The sequence below is a fragment of the Macaca thibetana genome, chromosome 4 (assembly GCF_024542745.1).
Source record: "Macaca thibetana thibetana isolate TM-01 chromosome 4, ASM2454274v1, whole genome shotgun sequence".
In the NCBI taxonomy this organism is placed as follows: Eukaryota; Metazoa; Chordata; class Mammalia; order Primates; family Cercopithecidae; genus Macaca; species Macaca thibetana.
The window spans coordinates 118,759,700-118,780,452 of NC_065581.1; the positions used below are offsets into that span (position 1 = coordinate 118,759,700).

The 20,753-nt window shown below is 38.3% G+C and overlaps 1 long non-coding RNA gene across 1 annotated transcript in view; it reads right to left on the minus strand.

Annotated features, from left to right (window-relative positions):
• The window catches only part of LOC126952651 (uncharacterized), a 54,862-nt gene extending 34,202 nt beyond the window's left edge, over positions 1 to 20,660 (minus strand). Inside the window, exons 1-2 of the long non-coding RNA XR_007724988.1 lie at positions 20,101 to 20,660; positions 6,721 to 6,816 (exon numbers count right to left, since the gene is read on the minus strand). This is a non-coding gene — a long non-coding RNA (uncharacterized LOC126952651). The remainder of the gene's footprint in view (positions 1 to 6,720; positions 6,817 to 20,100) is intronic.
• Between the last annotated feature and the right edge of the window lie 93 nt (positions 20,661 to 20,753).

Here is a 20,753-nt window from a genome sequence, read left to right on the forward strand (position 1 = left end):
TACACATCAACATCAGTGGACAAGGTATCATGCTACATTGATTCTTAATAATAATTTAATAGTTGAGAGAGAGCAACCAAAAGATAATTTTGAAATAGTTATTCATTTGGGGAAAGACAAGTAATAATATAACCAATTTTCTGTTAAACGTCCTACACTGTGGTTGTATCATGCATGCCTATAAAAGTACTTATGAGAAATCTATGGTGCCTGTAGAATAGTTCTTTTTTGAGCAGCCTGTATCCGGATGGGCCTGCTGGATAAGGTAGCCATGAAACAATTATCCCAGAGAACTTACCATGTGCTAATGTTAAATAATTTATTCATCACAGTGGGGTTATAAAGCATCGACTGGACACCAAAATGACAGTTTGGATTGCAGTATAATTGGTAATCATCAGGGAATATTATTATACATAATAGTCATTATATTTCATTATATAATATTATTAAGTAATAATTATAATTACTATTAAATAGTATATGTTATTATTATTTTACTGTCACTAGTTAGTAGATTAAGGTATTAACCACCTGTCATTCCTGTAAGAATGTGTCCTTTACTGTTTGCTATGGCCAGAAAACATGCATTTAATCAATACAATCATTGTGACAATTTACTAATTCTAATTAGGAGTGGAAATTAATCTATCAGCTCCTGTCACTCTATGTTTGCAAGCAGCTTTGTGATAAAGTCTCTGAATCCACATTGAAAGCCTACTATTTATATTGAAATCATAAAGCTTGGCCCATGCATCCTTATTAAATCAATAGATTAGAATAGATCAGAAATGATGCAAAAATTCAGAATTTGCTTCTAACATCTTTTTTTTGTCATTTATGTGAAAGAGAATATAGCAGTGATCCAACAGTAAACCAGTTTTACCTCCTGCTTTCTTATTCCTCATAAAGGAATAGTCATAGCCTGGTAAATAGTAGTCACTGAGTAAATTTGTGTTGAAGGAACTACACTAAGCAGATCACTCTTAAATAGGAAGTCAAAGGATTTTAGTCTTGTAAATGGATAAACTACATTTTGAGCCAATGCTGAAGAAATAAAGGTGAGTTAATAAAGATGATTTTGGCCAGGTGCGGTGACTCACACCTGTAATCCCAGCACTTTGGGAGGCCAAGGTGGGAAGATCACTTGAGGCTGGGAGTTCGAGACCAGCCTGGCCAACATCGCGAAACTCCGTCTCTCCTGAAAAATACAAAAATTAGCCGGGTGTGGTGGCACACGCCTGTAGTCCCAGCTACTCCGGAGGCTGAAGCAGGAGAATTGCTTGAACCCAGGAGGTGGAGGCTGCAGTGAGCTGAGGTCATGCCACTGCACTCCAGCCTGGGCTACAGCATGAGACTCCATCTCAAAATAAAAACAAAAACAAAAAGAGGTGAGTTTTGACTTTGAATTGAGAGTGTCCTCGACGATCTGTGTCAATACAAGTTGATTAACCAGAACGCTAAGAATTATTAGTTTCATTTAGAAATTATTCTAATATAAATTTCCAGTGAAAACTTGACTGTTCACAGACCTCTGAAAATTAAATCTAAAAAGTCAAGTAATGTAGGTAACTAAGGGTTACTCTTTTAGCTTTAAAATGGCTGTGTTTTTTATTTTAACCATTTTAAATAGTAATTTTAAGAAATACACATGCTTCTATTTTTTTTAAACAGAATTCATTGGACATGTCAACTTTTTCTGATGTGCTACAGAATGTTATTATAAACATCAGTTACAGCACTGCCCTCAGGACTGATAGAAAAGTATAGTCACAAGACAGATGTGTGATTTTTTTTTAAAGCTTTTCTGTTTAAATTTTTCTACCACCTTCTCTTCCCCCAGACTCTCAGGCAATTTTTTCTTCTTGGTTTTAGTGTATGTGCTTATTTCAATCCTATTGTCATATTTCAATTTGTGGCCTCTACTCCGTGGTAGGTTAAGATATTAAAAAGCCACACTCAAAACTGTATGCAAAAAATTCTCATATTTTTATGAGAATTTAGGTTTTAAATGGTTACATGGAATCCCTCTATGAAAAAAAAGTGTGCATTTTGTTTCAGAGTATTTTTACATATTTTGATTGTTCTTTGTTTATCTATTTTAGTCCTTTTTGGCTTCTGGGATTTTGGCTGCTTTCCTGATTAGGCAAATTTTAAAGATAATTAAGTTTTGTAGAAATGAAGTACTAACGTATACACAAGACTAGTTAAATAACTGGTTAACCAATAAATACATATTTCATGAGATTCTATTACTTTTTCAGTGTTGAATAGAGGTCATATGTGTGTTGGGGAAGGTATTTTCCTTCCATTTCAAAGGGCAGGAAACATTCATTTCAGTAATAGTGTAAGCTTTCTGAAATGGTGATAGGGAGATGAAGAATTAGGCTAAATAACAATTTTAAAATATTTCATAAAATAGCTGTTCTGGAATACCTATAAAACAAACATATGAGAGCATTTATCACAGGAGGTGATAATTGAGTATGCATTTATGTTATTATTTACTTAAAGTCTATCTCTCCAACTACACTGTAAACACTATGCAGGTAGGGACAATGTCGGTTTTACTGACCACTTTGACTTTTAGTGTTTTAAGAGATAACAGATGCTCAATGAAAATTTTCAAATGATTCAATCAATGACATATAATTGATAAGGAGGCAATATTTTCTGATGTAAAGAACATGGGATCCAGATTTGTAAAATTCCCTTTCTTCTGGTTGCATGTGATTTCAGAAAAGTTATTTATTGTCTCAGAACTGTGGTAACTTCATGGGAAAAACTGAGATAACAGTAAAGTCTATTAAATAAGTTGTTTGCAGGGCCAAACAAAATACTATATGAAGAGTATTTCTTATACTATAAGATGTTACAGTACTTTTTTGTCAAATTATAGTAAGAGATGAATAAAAGTCTCAAGAAGAAACAGTCTTTGATTACAGCTGTTGTTGCTTGACAAAAATATATAAATAGCCATAATCCTTAATGGCTGCTAATGTTCCCAAAAGTCATCAGACATATGTGCTTCCTGGCTGAAGTATACCTATGCAGTATTCTTACTACAAAATTGAACTTGATGCTCATCAAGCCTCTGGATCTAACTATCACTTTGCAGGAAATACGGGAGTAGTGGGAATCAGTAAACTTCAGACTAAGAGAAATTCTATTAGACAAATGACCTGGTCTTTTTAATGAATAATTTTCAAGGGATTAAAAAAGAGATAGAGTGAGAAAGATGGAAGAAGAAGGGTTAAGGAGACTTAAGAGACACATCAACTAACTGCAATATGTGGCCCACAACTTGGTTACATCAACAAATACATTTTTAGGAATTATAAAAGAGAAAGGGAGAACCTAGGGATTAAAATGGATTTCATCAAAATCCATTTTTCATTCCATTGTTAATGGAATGAAAAGACAAGCCACAAAGTAAATATTTGTAAAACACACCTACTAGTGGTCTTTTATCCAGGCCATATGAAGAATTTTCAAAAGAATATTAAGAAAAACTGCTCCATTTAAAAAATGAGCAATAAGCTAGGCATAGCAGATAATGCCTGTAATTCCAGCACTTTGGAAGGCCAAAGCAGGAAAATCCTTTGAGGCCAGGAGTTTGAGACCAGCTTGGGTAACATAGTGAGACCCCATCTCTACATATATTAAAAGTATTAGCTAGGAATGGTGGAGCACATCTAGCTACTCAGGGGGCTGAGGTTGGAAAATCACTTGAGCTCAGGAGTTCAAGTTTGCAGTGAGCTATGATCATGCCACTGCACTCCAGCCTGGGCAATAGTGCAGGACCCTATCTCTTTACAAAGAAAGTGGGGGAGGGGCAAGTAAACCAAACAGACACTTGACTAAAGTACAGATATAAATGGCAAACAAGCACATAAAAAGATGCTCAACATCATCACTTATTAGAAAAATGCGAGTTACAACCACAACAAGTTACTACTTTATGTCTGTTACAGTCATTAGAGTTTAATAATACTGGTGAGGATGCAGAGCAAATGAAACTCTCACGCTGCTGGTGAGAATGAAGATGGAACATTAGCAGTTTCCTATAAAGCTAAAAATGTACTTACCATGGGACCCAGCAATCATATTCTTAGGTATTTCCCTAAATGAATTAAAAACTTATATTCATACAAAGCCTATACATGAATGTTTAGAGAGCTTTTAGCCATAATTGCAAAAAACTGAAAACCACCCAAAAGTCTTTCAATAGGTAGATGATGAGGCAAACTGTGTTATATCCACATAACAGAATACTACTCAGCAATAAAAAGGTAGAAATTACTAATACATACAGCTACATAAATGAATCATGAACACAATATACTAAGTGAAAGAAGCCAGATTCAAAAGGCTATATGGTGTGATTCCATTTGTATGACATTTGGGAAAAGGCAAACCTATAGAGACAGGAAAAAAAAAAAAAAAAAAAAAAAAAAATGCTTAATGCCTCCCAGGACCTGAGCATAGGGAGGAGTACTGACAAGGAAGGGACACAAGAAAAGTTTTTGGAATGATAGAAATATTGTATATCTCAGTTGAGATGGTGATTACAAGACTGTGTTTGTCAACACTTACAATCGTACACTTAAAAGGGTGAATAGTGCTATATATAAATTATAGCTCCATTTCAAAAAAAATTTCAGAAGACAAATCAACCAATTACAATTGGTTGTACATTGATTTAATTTTGTTTCTGATTTTACAATGTTAAAAAATTTTTACAAGGCAATTCGAAGTTTTTGAACACTGACCTGTTTTATGATAATAATGAATTATTATTTTCAAGGTGCTGTGATAGTATTATTGGTATATTTACATAAATAGTTAATACCTTCTAGAGATACATAAGGAAATGATATGATGCCTGGAATTGGCTTCTATATAATCTAGATGGGCAGAGCAAGGAGTGCTGATGAAGCAAGATTATCCATGAGGTTATAATTATTGAAGCTGGGTAATGGTACAGGAGGGCTTAGCATGCTACTCTCTTTACTTTTAAATGTGTTTGAAGTTTTACCTAACGAAACATTTTCTAATGTGCAATGATTTTGTAAAAACAGAACTCGATTCTATAAAAAAATAAAAAATACAGAAAAAAAGAATTTATGTTAGAGGAGCCAAGGCAAATATGGAAACTCACAATATAAAAGTTGCTTTTTCAGTTCCCAGGAGGGTTTGAGCATAACTGCTGACATCTTAATTGAAAATTCATCATGTCTGGCATCAGTTCATACTTCCAGACACTTGCTCTACCACTAAGCTACTTCTATCTTGATAATTAAAGTATCAAGTCCTTATCTCCTGAGCCATTATTTACACATATTGATCACAAAAATCTTAAACTAACCTGAAATATTTAAGTTTGGTACAAACTTTGGTACAAACAGTAGACCTCTGTAAGTTTCTGTCATTTTTTGCTGCCTATTATTAAAAATGTTTATTCCCCTTTGGTTTTAGATTTTACTCTTCTATTTAGTATGACTATCTGTTGCATGAATTTTATTTTATGTAATCTTGCTTCAAACTCTTGAAAATATAAATGTATTCGGAGGTGAAGATAGTAGACACATATGTAAGATCTTATTACAGAGTATTTAATAATGATATGCTACATGGTGCTTTTGTAATGGTAACTTTCGTTAATTTAAAAAAAATCCTCCAAATGTATCTTGTCCTCAGTCTTTTAGCATTCCTCTGTTCTTATTCCCAAGAGAGTCCAGGAGGATAAGAGGCCGAGCAAGTGAGCCAGGGCCACAAGGCACAGGGTCAGAACTAAACCAGTGGACCAGGGCCAGCATGGCTCGGGCCAGAGCAGGAGGCAGCCAACAGCACCAATGCCAGAGAGAGCTGGGAAGAGAGCACAGTGGTGCAGCCAGAGGTAAACAGGTTGGGAAAGGTCAAAGCGGAGTGTGGCCTCTTGAGTTCAAAGGACAGAAGTATTGGTCCTGCTGTCCCCTGTGATGGTGCATTCTTCAAGTGGTTGTATTTCAGTGACTGACTCGAATTGCATTGCTTTTTTTCTCCACCAGTGCATCTGAATGACAGTAAATTCCTTAGTTCTTCGCTCTTCAGTAGCCCATTCTGAGTCTAATGTTGATATTAATATTAATCAAGTATTTAAAGAATATCCATTTGGGCAAATTCAGAAACACTATCAGTAAACAACTTGGACTGACTTCTGTGAGAGATGTAGAATTTTAAAATTTTTTAATTGACACGTTGTAATTGTACATATGTATGGATGCAATTTCCTGTTTTAATAAATATCTGTGCTGTATAATAATCAAATCAGGATAGTTAGTATATCCATCACCTCATGCATTTATCATTTCCTTGAGGTGAGAACATTCAAAGTCCTCTTTTCTAGCAATTTTGTGATTATATAATACCTTACTGTTAACCATAGTCACCTTATTATGCAAGAGAACAGCAGAACGTATTTCTCCTATTTAATAGCAACTCTCTATCTATTTGACTCTCTCCTATCTAATTGACTAAGCTCTTTCCATCTTCCTCATCCCCTCTTCCTTCCCCATTCTCTGGTAAACACTGTTCTACTCTCTACTTCTATGATACTGACTTTTTAAAAAATTCCACATATGAGTAAGATCATGTGTGTATTAGTCCATTCTCATGCTCCTAATAAAGGCATACCTGAGACTGGGTAATTTATAAAGGAAAGAGATTTAATTAACTCACAGTTCAGCATGGCTAGGGAGGCTCCAGGAAACTTACAATCATGGCAGAAGGGGAAGCAAACACGTCCCTCTTCACATGGCCACAGCAAGGAGAAGGCTGAGCAAAAGAGAGAAACGCATCTAATAAAATCACCAAATCTCATGAGAACTCACTCACTGTCATGAGAACAGCAGCATGGGGGTAACCACCCCTATGATTCAATTACCTCTCACCAGGTCCCTCCCATGACACCCGGAAATTATGAGAACTACAATTCAAGATGAGATTTGGGTAGGGGCGCAGCCAAATCATATCAATGTGGTATTTGTCTTTCTGTGTCTGGCTTATTAAACTTAACATAATGTCTTCCAGGTTCTTCCATGTGGTCACAAATGACAAGATTTCTTTTTTTAAATCATAGAACGGTATTCCATTGTGTATATAGACTGCATTTTCCTTTTCTCTCTTTCTCTTTCTTTCTTTCTCTTCTTTCTTTCTTTCCTTCCTTCCTTCCTTCCTTCCTTCCTTCCTTCCTTCCTTCCTTCCTTCCTTCTTTCTTCTTTCTTTCTTTCTTTCTTTCTTTCTTTCTTTCTTTCTTTCTTTCTTTCTTTCTTTCTTTCTTTCTTTCTTTCTCTCTCTTTTCTTTTCTTTTCTTTTCCTTTCTTTCTTTCTTTCTTTCTTTCTTTCTTTCTTTCTTTCTTTCTTTCTTTCTTTCTTTCTTTCTTTCTTTCTTTCTTTCTTTCTTTCTTTCTTTCTTTCCGTTCTTTCTTTTTTTTTTTTTTTGACGGAGTTTCACTCCTGTTGCCCAGGCTGGAGTGCAATAGTGCAATCTTGGCTCACCACAACCTCTGTCTCCTGGGTTCAAGTGATTCTCCTGCCTCAGCCTCCTGAGTAGCTGGGATTACAGGCATGAACCACTATGTCCAGCTAATTTTGTAGTTTTAGTAGAGATGGGCTTTCTTCATGTTGGTCAGGCTGGTCTTGAACTCCTGACCTCAGGTGACCCACCTGCCTCGGCCTCCTAAAGTGCTGGGATTACAGGCATGAGCCACCATGCCTGGCCTACATTTTCTTTATGTATTCATTCATTGTTTAACACTTAGATTAATTCCATAGCTTGGCTATTGTAAGAAGTGCTGCAATAAACATGAGACTGGAGACATCTCTTTGATATATTGATTTAATTTCCTATGGATATATACCTAGTAGTAGGATTGTTGGAAAATATGGTAATTCTACTTTTAATTTTTTGAGGAATCTTCATACTGTCCTTTCTCCAATATATATTCTCGACACCTTTGTTTTCCATCATGGCTGTACTAATTTATAATCTCACTAACAGTGTGTAAATGTCTCTTTTTCTTCACATACCTGTCTACATTTGTTTCATCTTTTTGATAATAGCTATTCTAACTGGAGTGAGGTGGTATCTCACTGTGGTTTTCATTTGCATTTCTCTGATGATTAGGATATCTTTTCATATACCTGCTGGACATCTGTGTGTCTTTTTTTGAAAAATGTCTGCTCATGTGTTTTTCTCATTTTTTAAGTTAGGTGATTTGTTTCTTCGCTGTTGAGTTTTTCAAGTTCCTTGTATGTTCTAAATATTACCCCTTGCCAGATGGATAGTTTGCAAATATTTTATCCCATCATGTAAGTTGTCCCTTCACTCTGCTTATAGATCCCTTTACTGTTCAAAGCTTTTAAGTTTTATATAATCTCATTTGTTTCTCTTTTTGTCACTTGAGCTTTTGAGGTTTTATTTTAAAAATCCTTGCCCAACCCCATGTCACGAAATGTTTCCCCTATGTTTTCTTCTAGTAGTTTCATAGTTTCAAGCCTTTAATTTAAGTCTTTAATCCATTTTAACTGATTTTTTGTATATGATGAGAGGTAGGGATCTAGTCTCATTTTTCTGCATGCAGGAGATGTGGTTTTTAAATTTTTTAATATTTTTAGGTAGGAATCTAGTCTCATTTTTCTCAATTTTCCTCCACACCATTTATTGAAGAGATTGTCCTTTCTCCAGTGTGGATTCTTGGCACCTTTGTTGAAAATCAATTGGCTATTGGATGTAAGTTTATTAATTTATTCCTGAGCTCTCTATTCTGTTCCATTGGTCATTGTGTGTGTTTTTATGCTATTTTGGTTACATTAGCTTTGTAGCATATTTTGAAGTCAGGTAATGTGATGTCTAAGCCTTCCTTCTTTTTGATCAGGATTGTTTTAGCTATTTAGGGTCTTTGTGATTAACACAAATTTTAGGATTGTTTTTCTAATTCTGTGAAGAATATCATTGATATTTAACAGGCATTGCATTAAACCTGTAGATCACTTCGGGTATTATGGCCATTTTCAGAATATTAATTCTTTCAATCCACAAACATAGGTTATCTTCCCATTTATTTGTGTCCTTCTCAATTTCTTTCATCAATGTTTCATAGTTTTTCAGTGTAGAGATCTTTCACTTTCTTAGTTAAGTTTATTCCTAAGTGTATTAGTCTGTTCTTGCATTGCTATAAAGAAATACCTGAGACTGGGTAATTTATAAAGAAAAGAGAATTCACTGTCTCATGGCTCTGCAGACTGTACAGGAAGCATAGCGGCTTCTGCTTCTGTGGAGGCCTCAGAGAACTTCCAAGAATGGTGGAAGACAAAGAGGGAGCAGGCCTCTTACATAGCAGGAGCAGGGCCGAGAGAGAGGGAGGAGGTGCCACACATTTTTAAACAACCAAATCTCTTGAGCATATACTCACTATTGTAACACAGTACCCAGGGGAACATCCAGGCCCCATATCCAATATTGGGAATTACAATCTATTGAACATGAGATTTGGGTGGGGACACAGATCCATACCATATCACTAAGTATCTTACTTTTCTTGCAGCTCATGTAAATGAAATTTTTTTCTTGGAATTTTTATTAAAAAATTTTTAAAACCTTAAATGTCATATTTCCAAATATGATCTTAAAGACTTTTTTCCTGTGTTAAAAAATAGTAAGTAATGTTTGTTTCTCATATGATTTATAGTAGAACCCTATTATAGCATGGTTGATCACTTAAATGAATTTATGTATAAAATGAGACAAATAAGGCTATTGTTCCCTAAATTAAAAATACATTAAAAAATCAAAATAGAGATGGCTTCTTGAGGTGCCTTTCAATCTAAGATAGAAACTATCTTTCTAATCCACCTCAATCTGAACACCACTGTAAACATGTGAAGAAAGTATTTTGCTTTGTTTCCCCTTCTAGGCTCTACTTGTCCCCATAGTTACCACAGATGTCTCTCCCAACTCACTAAACTCTTGTCCTTGGCTCACAAACCCCAGATGTCTGTAGGGTAAGTTCAAGAACCTAGTTCCTAATCTTGTCACCACCAAAGTCTCCTTTAATTATCTATCCCTGCTCTTCTTCTCTTCATGCACACACAATCTCATTAGTTTAAACAATTTTGTTTTACCTTGAGATGCCACAATTTTATTTACAAGCAAGGAAATTTGATCTTTAATCAGCCTATATGTGACGTGTAGCAACAATATAGAAATAAGCCATACATGGTCACTTTATTTGGATTTGCAAGTTGTGGACTCCACAATTCCAGAAGGATAGCCATCTAAACATTCTCAAAATGGAAGCATCGGGACCATATGACATTTTGCTGTTTTTATGCAAGGTGCTACATCACAGAGGTATGGGTGCCAAACAGTAAGTCTGCTACAGCTATTCTGACACTGCTAATGATTAACACTCTGGCTTCAGACAGGCATTTGCTGTCTGCATTTATCAAATAAAATAAAAGGATTAATAATCTGTAAGATCTAACTTATTTTCTTGTTTTGTTTTGTTTTTTGGTGAACTCAGATATTCCTGAAAAAGAACAAATACGGAATCAGGAGACCACAGCCGTACATCCAGTTCTATGTTGTGAGACTTTGGGTGTCTTGCTTAAATGCTCATTGTCCCTATTTCTCCAAATGCAAAGTAGAGATAACTTGAGTAATTCACGAGATTGATAGTGAACTTAAAACTGGTTATAAAAAATGGTTTGAAATCATTTTAAATGCATTACACAAATATAGGGGGGGTTGCACTTCACCTAAAATTAACTTAGTTCAGTTGTACTTATCAAAATGGACTCACAACTTTTTGGGGGAAGAACTTGCCTCTGCTAGTGAAAGCAGCAAAGTAAAAGAACTGTATCGAAGCCAGCACTTCAAGTCCTAAGGCAAGAGCAGAAGGTAAAAAGTAGAAATATTTTTCCCAACTTGTTGTGTGATCTTGTTTCAGCCCTTCTGGTTCCCGGCACCTGCTCTTACTGAAAAAAAACCTGGCTGAGGCTGGAAGTTATTGTGGATATTCACAGCTTTCCTTATGTCATAGGACCCCATAAGCAATAAAAAGGACTTTCTTGGCTGGGCACAGTGGCTCATGCCTGTAATCCAGCACTTCAGGAGACCTAGGTGGGCAGATCACTTGAGGTCAGGAGTTTGAGATCAGCCTAGGTGGGCAGATCACTTGAGGTCAGGAGTTTGAGACCAGCCTGGCCAACATGATGAAATCCGTCTTTATTAAAAATACAAAAATCAGCCAGGTGTGGTGGGGCACACCTGTAATCTCAGCTACTCAGTAGGCTGAGACAAGAGAATTGCTTGAACCTGAAAGGTGGAGGAGGTTGCAGTGAGCCGAGATCACGCCACTGCACTCCAGCCTTGGTGATAGATCCCTCTTCTCAGCAGATTATTTATCATCCACTTCCCTGCCGTCCCCACTCTATCCCAGATTTGAAGATCCATATATTTTCAGACTTCTTAGGTAGACTCAAGGAAGCTTTCATGTTGCTGTTATTATGCCAAGTCAGGGTCTTCTAAACCGTGAGTTTGCACAACACAATTAGATCATGTGCATTTACTCTGATGTACTTCGTCGCATCATCTAGCTCTGTAAAATTTGCCTTCTGTTTCTTTCTGAAGTCTTTCCCCCACTACTTCACAAATGTTTATGTTCTTTTATAAACATTAAAAGCATTTAACCAAATGTGGGAAGCAACCAAAGTTATCTTAGCACTGAGGCATTAGACTGTTCTGTTTCTCTGAGGAATATTATTGTGTGACCTCACTAAGGAGGGAAATAAATAGAAGCATATGTTGTTTATAATATTTCTCTGCATAAGATAAACTGAGAAGTGGGTGAGCAGAATCAGGGTGTGGCAAGCTAATTCAGCTCTGGAGTGTCTGAGAAAGACTTGGGGACAAATTAAACACCCAGAGAAGATGACAAAGGCATTTGGGTTGTGGTGACATAGGCTTTAATGTATGACTCACGTGGGCTTGCTTTAGATCTTTCCATTTCAGGTTGGAAATGAAACTAAGCATCTTATAAGCAAACTGCAAGTCAATGTAAAGTTAATCTAGTTTTTGTTTGAGTGTGTTTGTTCTCAATATCTTGCTAATTAAATCACATTATGTGGGAGTCAGTGGTCCTAGACTCTGGTTCTGGCTCAGAAATTGATTTTATTGCCCTTTCTATTTATGAAATATGAGTAATATGAAAAGTCATAATGCTTCAGGGGGCATTAAATGCCAATCAGCTGGCTCCAGGATTTCTATAAAAAGGATATTAAGGGTAAATACTTTGGTTCTTCCTTTGCATCCAGATACCCAATGAAACTTCTACATGGATTAAAAATTTGCTCCAGGGTGTCAAGGCAAATTGAGGATGATGATGTCAGAGTTGCAACCTGTGTAGTTTTGATATGTCACATATTACTATGTAATTCACATTTAAAAAAAGAAACAGACACAGATTCGGAAGCAGAGGAAAAAGAAACAGAGAAACAGAAAGGCTATTGGGTGGAAGACTTTGCTTCTCAAGACTTAGCAACAAATAGAAAGTTCACATACAGGGCTAGACTTTGGAGGCCTCCATCTTCCCTTTTAATTCTTTCACCATCTTGAGGCCCCTGAAATCTCCTACTCCCATGCCTCAGATCCTCTTCTGCTACCAACTGTCCATTATTCTAAACAAAATACTGCTCATTTCAGGGTTGCTTTTAATAGGTGATTCCACAAGACCTCATAAATTACCAAAGGAACAAATTGATAACATTGTGCTCCACCCAGATGACTTGTCTTTCAATACCCACCACTGGAGAGACCTCAGATTTCCCAACTTGGAGGAAGAAGAAAAGAAAAGATAGCTTTCCTAAAGTTTTGTTTTCCCACAGAAGATGTCAGTTTAGAGATGAATCAGGGGGCCATTTGCCAGGTACTAGCTTCAGCTTTGTAAGCTGATAGGAATGGAGAGCATGCTTACCTTTAACCCTTTGAATAGTGGAGAAGCAAATTAGAAAGTGATTTTCAATTTAGAAAGTGAGTTTCTTTTTAGGTCTTACCATTCCTTGATGCTCTGGAAGACATCCAATTCTTCTTTTGGTGGAAAAACTCCCCCAAATCTACAATTTTTACTTTCAAGGCTTATGTGATAGAGTCTTTCTTACTGCAACAACTTGATTTACATTGAACAATATTAATATCAACCCATAATTATTGACTTGCATATACACATTTCTTTCTCCTGTTCCAGTCCCATCTTTGATACTCTAAATACATCCTGAATCACTTTGTGTAACTAAGGATAAATGAAAGTAATGCTAGATACTTTATTTATTCAGGAAATAATCTGTCTTAGAAAGACAAATTAGCTTAGCTTGCTTGTCACCTTAGATATTTCAGTGGAGTGGAAAAAATCCATTGACCTTGAAGACCACCTTGCTTCTGTTCCCTGAAATGTCCCAAAGTAGCTGTGTGCAGGTAAGCTTCTATCTCAATGTAATAATGCATTTTCTTTCCTTTACTGTAAAATGTAAGGTCAGAGAAAGGTCTATGAAAAGTGTGCTGCCATCTCAAAATATGAAGCAACAACAATTTACAATTATTGGTGTAACACAAACGTCATTTAACCAACATTTATTTAACATTGAGTATATCATATTCCCCTAGGCTCTGGGAATACAGGAATAAACTAGATAGACAACAGACCCTGTCCCTTCACCTACTGGGATTATCAGCCTTGCTTAAGTACAAGGCTTAACAGGTTTCAGCTACAATTTTTTTTTTTTTTTTGAGATGGAGTCCTGCTTTGTCACCCAGGCTGGAGTACAGTGGCACAATCTCAGCTCACTGCAACCTCTGCCTCCTGGGTTCAAGCGATTCTCCTGCCTTAGCCTTCTGTGTAGCTGGCATTACAGGTGTGTGCCACTTACCCCGGCTAATTTTATATTTTTAGTAGAGATGAGGTTTCACCATGTTGGCCAGGCTGGTCTTGAACTCTTAACCTCAAGTGGTCCACCCACCTTGGCCTCCCAAAGTGTGGATTAAGGTGTGAGCCACTGCACCTGGCTTCCGCTACAAATCTTAATGAGTAGACTCAATATCTCTCAGAGGCCCATTGCACAGGCTGACTCAGTTGTTTCTGAGTTTTTCCAGAGATCTTGTTAGAAATGCTCAAGAATAAATCCACCTATGATCTTGTGCTCGGGCCTCCTTGTCACTGCCCAGTCCATCGAGGGCAAGGCCAACCAGCTATTCTGATAAGGGCACAGTTCCCCTGGCTTCTGTAGCGCCCCTGTAGTTCTATCAGGCTCTGCAGCAAAGTTGCCCCATGGTGGAACACAAGTGGGAAAGAACTTTCCTTTGCCTAAAATAATGTCACAATTCGTCACTTGAACTTGAAGCTGCACAAAGACAGCCCCTTTTGCTTCTGTCTACTACCCTTCTTTGCTAAGATACTTGACTACCTCTAGGATCTGACTGAGGAAAAGACACCTAACATTATTGAGTGCTCACATGTGCCAGGCACTGTTCTAAGTACTTTAAAGATATTAATTCATTCAACTCTCAAAACAGCAGATGTTGGGGCAGGGGAGAATACTATTCTTTCCTATTTTAGAGATGAGAAAAATAGGATCTGATGTATTAGTTATCTATCACCATACAACAAATGATCAAAAACGTAATGGCTTAAACAACTTCATATTTTCTGTAAATCAGGGCATGGCTTAGTGGGGGCCTCTGTTTTAAGGTTTCTCACAAAGCTGCAATTCAATGTGTTGGCCAGGGCTAGGGTCTCATCTGAAGGCTTGATAGAGAAAGGATCTGCTTCTATATTCATGTAGGTGGTTGTTGGCAGGATTCAGTTCCTTTGGGATATTGAATTGAGGGCCTGGATTCCTAACTGATGATTGACAGTGAATATCCTCAGTTCCATGCCATGTGGGCCTCCCCAACATGACAACTTGTTTCATAAAAGCCAGCAAGAGGGAGAGTCTGCCAGCATGACAAAAGTCACAATCTTTCGTAGACATGAAAGTGATACCCTAACACCTTTGACATATTTAATTGGTTAAAAAGCAAGTTATAGCTCTTGTCCTCATTCAAGAGAAGATTACACATGAACAGTAGGAGACATGGGTCATTGGGGGCCATCTGAGAGTCTTTCTCCTGGACAGAAAAGTTAAATAATTACCAGGAATTATGAGTCAGTATTTAAGCATAGGAAATCTACCTCCAGAGGAAAATGAGACTCAAATGGTTTGGAAACCAGACGAGGCACAGAAATAATATGAACTTCTGTTTTATCACCTGTTGGATGAGTCACTAAAACAAGGGTGATAAAAATGTAGACTTTTTTGTGTTAGATTTTTTCCCCCATGCAGGGTTTTTTAAAAATTTGAAAACCACATCATGTTGTTTTACATAGTTATATGAATTTCCAGGAGTTTTAAAAATAATCAGAAAATATGTTGCCACCATTTCCTCCATTCACATGTGGCACCAGCTATTAGACTAGAGCTCAGTAACAACTTAGTAACAATGTGCTTGTCTAATCCCAACAACCTCTTTTGAGCCCTCTTCTTGTTACTAACATGGCATTTATATGAAGACATTTGACTTTGCTACAAATGCAATTGAATAGAGAGTATAGTAGACCTGAGAACTAAATAGTGAGCCCATTTATGGGGTAAATTAAAAGTGGTTTCTCCCAGATACTTAATCCATACCAAATTTCTTCAAATAATGAGAAATGTATACATAGAAATTAAACATTATCTGAAAATGTACTATCAAAAAGTGCTGTTCGCTTAGCAAAGTCACATATATATTTGTAGACAACTGATCTAAAAGGATATCTTCTAGATGTCCTGAGAGAAGGCTACCTGATCATTTGCTTAAGCACAGACTTAGTACCCATAAGTGCTAGCTTCCCAAAATTCAAATACAACACCTTTGAGGTACAACCTTTAGGGGAAGGAGATTTTTCATTTGTTTCTTTATTTGTTTAATGAGCATATATTCTGTATGCTAGGCACTATATTAAGAAATCTAATTACAATAATTCAAACTGTGAAATATTGAAATGCACATGATAGATAATTTCAATAATGTCCTATAGTAAGTCTGTGGTGTACAGGAACAAAACCCTGGTCTTCTGCTTTTCCAATATTCCAGGCTGCCTCGGTTCAAATTCTCTTGAAAATTTAGATAAAATTGCAAGGTTGACTTTGGGTTATGAGTATTACCCTTGGCAGGCTGCTTCAATTATCATATAAATGTATGTTAATTATCATATTCCTCATACTTCAAATTAACTTATACAGGAACTATAGTTATAGCTACTAGATTCTAGACTCTGGGAATTAGGTGATTCAAACTGACTCTCTTTCTTTCTTGTAATTCCAGAGGAGCATATCATAAAAGAGGAATGGTATTTCCCACCACAGTCCCAGCTGGTAATTCTGATTGTCCCATGATTTCACAGCTGCAAATCAGCCCCCACCCAATAACACTTGTCTCTGGCAATGATCCTTTCCTTAATTAGAACATGACTTAGACTTTAGTCCTAACTTATCTGTTGCCTTGGCCCTGGGCTACCTGAGTACAGGCTGGTTTAGTTGGAAAAGAAAACCTACTTGAACATAGGTCTGTTTATCCTAACATTGAACAAAGGGTAGAGCCATTTGTCTGGTTGCTGAATTTACTTTATTTAGCAACTGAATTTATTTTCTTTGATAACTTCTCTCTCTTACAGTCTAGTCTTGTCAAGGCTTTGTACTTGTGGTGTCATTTTTATAGTTCTTATTCCTTCCTCAACTTGGGTATGGCCTCTAGAAAAAACCATTAGGTCTTGTCCAAGCCTGTATGTGACAGCATGTGGGGTGTGATGTGAGGAGCAGGTAAGGCTTTCCTCTAAGGCAGCAGGTAGGTTAAACCTAATATTGCCCTTTCCTCCTTTTTTTTAAAAAACCTTGAATTTCCAGGGTCCCCGTCACTTCTCTGAGTGGCTAAGTCATACAGATGAGAGCTTTCCTCTAGAAGTCTATGTCAAAATACATGTATATTAGAGAGGAGGGTATATTTAAAGAAATTTGTGATTTCTGGCATTCTTTCTGCTCACCTTACACTTTGATACATTCTCTCGGAAAGGCACCAATAGAAGGTAAATAGAAGATACACAGAAAATGAGGATAAAGTCAAATGACAGGAAAAGTAAATATTTTATTTTTCAAATAAAATACTATGCATCTACAATGTACATGGTAGTATACTAGATAGTTGGGGAAGATATAAAAGTGGTACAAAATCTGCTTCCATGAATTTGGGAGATAATTTGTGAGCCAGTATCTACATGTGAATCTATATGTTTTACATATAGATTTGTGAAAAAGGTAACAGTGCCATCTGGTACATGTAAAAGTGCTGAAAACAGATAGTATTTGCTACAGAGTCCTCTCAGAGAGGACATGGTATTAGAGGTGTATATTTAAGAAGCAGGAACCTCAGATTTACTATGATCACAGGTGGCTTGAAATTGGACTGTGCATAGTGTTTGGTAGATAAAAGAAAGAAACAAATCAGGCTAAAATGAAAGATTTACTTTGAGCAACTGAAGATAGGAGTTGAGACTGTATCTCATGGGCTCTAGGTAGCCATCTTCTATGGTCTGAATGGTTTTGTCCCCGTCTCAATAATTCATATTGAAACTTAACCCCCATGCAACAGTGTTGGAAAGCATGGCCTTTGGGAGGTGACTGAGTTTTAAGAGCTCTGCCCGAATGAATGGGATTAGGTGCCCTTATAAGAGGGCTTGGCAAAGGGAATTTTTACTCTTGCCCTTTCACCTTCTGCTATGAGGACAGAGCTTTACTCTTCTCCAGAGGAAGAGGTGTTCAATGTGCTATCTTAGAAGCACAGATGGGACCTTTAACAGACAACCAAATCTGCCCATGCCTTGATCTTGAACTTCCCAGCCTCCAGAATTGTGAGAAAATAAATTTTTCTTCTTTATAATTTTAATGTCTTGTAATGTATAATTACTCAGTTTGTAATATTTTGTTATAGCAGCATATAAACAGACTGGGACAGTTAATATTGAGTGTCAACTTGATTGACTTGAAGGATGTCAAGTATTGATCATAGGCATGTCTGTGGGGGTGTTGCTAAAGGAGAATAACATTTGAGTCAGTGGGCTGGGAAAGGCAGATCCACCCTTAATCTAAGTGGGCACCATCTAATCAGCTGCCATTGCAGTTAGGATATAAAGCAGGCAGAAAAACGTAAAAAGGCTAGACTGGCCTAGCTTCCCAGCCTACATCTTTCTCCCATGTTGGATGCTTCCTGCCCTTGAACATCAGACTCCAAGTTCTTCAGTTTTGGAACTCAGACTAGCTCTCCTTGCTCCTCAGCTTGCAGATGGCCTATTGTGGGACCTTGTGATCGTGTGAGTTAATACTTAATAAACTCTGTTTTATACGTATCTGCCCTATTAATTCTGTCCCTCTAGAGAACCCTGACTAATACACATACTAAGACACCATCCCATCGAGATGTCTGAATACAAAAATAACAAGATAAAATGAGTGTCTTAGGAAGAATTGTGTTGATAGTGGATTTGAGATAGCAGACAGTGCAGGAGAAAGGACTGGTTAGGCAACAGCAGAAATCCAAATTTGTTTAAGACAATAATGTTTAAAATAAACTTCAGCCACATTAAATTTAAAGGAGTTTGAGCAACGAACAATTCACGAATCAGGCAGCCTCCTGAGCCAGAGGCGGCTCTGAGACTCCAGCACAGCCACATGGTGGAAGATGATTTACGGACAGAAGAAGGAAAATGACGTACAGAAAACGAAACTGAGGTATAGAAACAGCTGGATTGGTTACAGGTTAGGGTTTGTCTTATTTGAACGAAGTTCAAACAACTGGCTACATTTGATTGGCCAAACTCAGTGATTGACAGAAGTGTGGGCTATGGTCTGTTTACTCCTCCACTTATTATAGTTCAAGGTGTACACAGAAACCTTTAGGCTGAACTTAAAATATGTAAGGAGGCTGCTTTAGGCTAAACTTGATTTAACAGTAACTAGGAATGAAGGTGAAAGAAAAAAAGGATTTTAAATAATTGTGTGGACACGGAAAATTAATGAGATGAAGGGGAAAAGAAGACAATGAGATTTCCAGCCTGAATGACTCAGCTTCAGGCGGGTGAGAGTGACCTTGTGTCAGCTAGATGACTTAGTGGAAGGTAAAGCCCCAGATCTCAAAAAGTATAATTAGAGATTCACAGAATTTTAAAGCTGGAAAGGGTTCTAGAGATAATCTATTTTAGATCCTTTATAAGAGGACAACTAAAGCAAAAGAAAGGTCTGTGACTCAATCCAGGACAGTAAGCATGGAGGGGGGCCATAGTGTAGCAGCACCTACATCCTCTCCCACCAGGCCATCCTGCTTGTTTCCCCATCCTGACCATGTAGCTCTCTGGACAGTGGTTCTCAAGGTCTGAACCGAGGACCAGAGCCTGTCTGCAGTCAAATTAGGCAAAATAAGGGAAACAGATAATTTTTCAAAAAGTTAATCATTTAAGGAATCAGTCTTTACTCTGTAATCTAAGTTCCTAACTCAGTCTTTGTTTTAATTTACGGATCTGAAAAACCCACAGGTCTGAGAGTCATTTCTCTGTAGGATAGCAAGTTATGTGTTAGCTCTCTTTCCCAAAGCACAACAGCAGGGGGTAAAGAAGCAGCCACAAAAAGGATGACAACAGTGATTTCCTGGCTCTGCCCCAATCCCCACTGCCAGGATTACAGCCATCTTCCCTTTGTTGTAATTCTCTTGCCATAGGGGTGGGCAGGAGTCCCCGACAGAGGGGCGGGGGCGGGTGAGCGGCTCCCACCACCCAGAGCTCGGAATCACTGTCCCTCGGCCGTAGACCAAGGCTTGGTGGTGGCAGCTGGGGCGTGGACATCCATTCTTTGATATAGCCCTGTAGGATTTCTTTACTCCTCAGTCATAGGTAAGGTACACTGCAAAAGCGGCTTCAAGCCCCCTCCCCAGCTAATTACCTTCCCGGAATGACGCCTCAGCCCCTCACAGAAGCAGACCCTGGTGGGCTGTCCCGTCTGAGCTCCAGAGAGGCTCTGCCGCCCGCCGGGATCCAGGGCTGCGTTCCGTCCCGGGGGACATAAAACCCGACAGGGGATAACGGGTCACAGCACCCTCCTGGCAGTAAGTCATGGGACTTGGGCACGCTGGGTTAGCTGGCGGGAAGGCCTGTGGCGGCAATCACCAAAGGTCGAGCAAGGGCTGACCCATTTCCTCCAAAAATGAGCCAAAGGGAAAGCAGTGCCCCGGAGTCAAGGGGTCGGGGCTGCTTCTCCTTCAACTAGCGGCGGGAACAAGTCATGCTACTGGGGCCTGTTTCCTCAATTGTAAAATCAGGGGTCTAGGATTCCCTCTAGGAATGTAAGATTCTAAAATCGAACAGGGTTTGGTAGCACCGCCAGGGCGGAGCCTCACGGGGCGCCGCGGGAATCCAACGACAGGACTCGCCACAGCAGGAGCTCTCTCCAGACCCTACTCTAGCCACGTGGCTGCCGGGTCAGAGGGCAGCGTGCGCGTCCCCGCCGGGCCTGCGTGCGCGTCCCCGCCCAGCTGTCGGCAGAGGCCGGGCCGGGTGGGCGGGGCGCGGCGGGGCGCGGCGCGGCGGGGCGGGGCG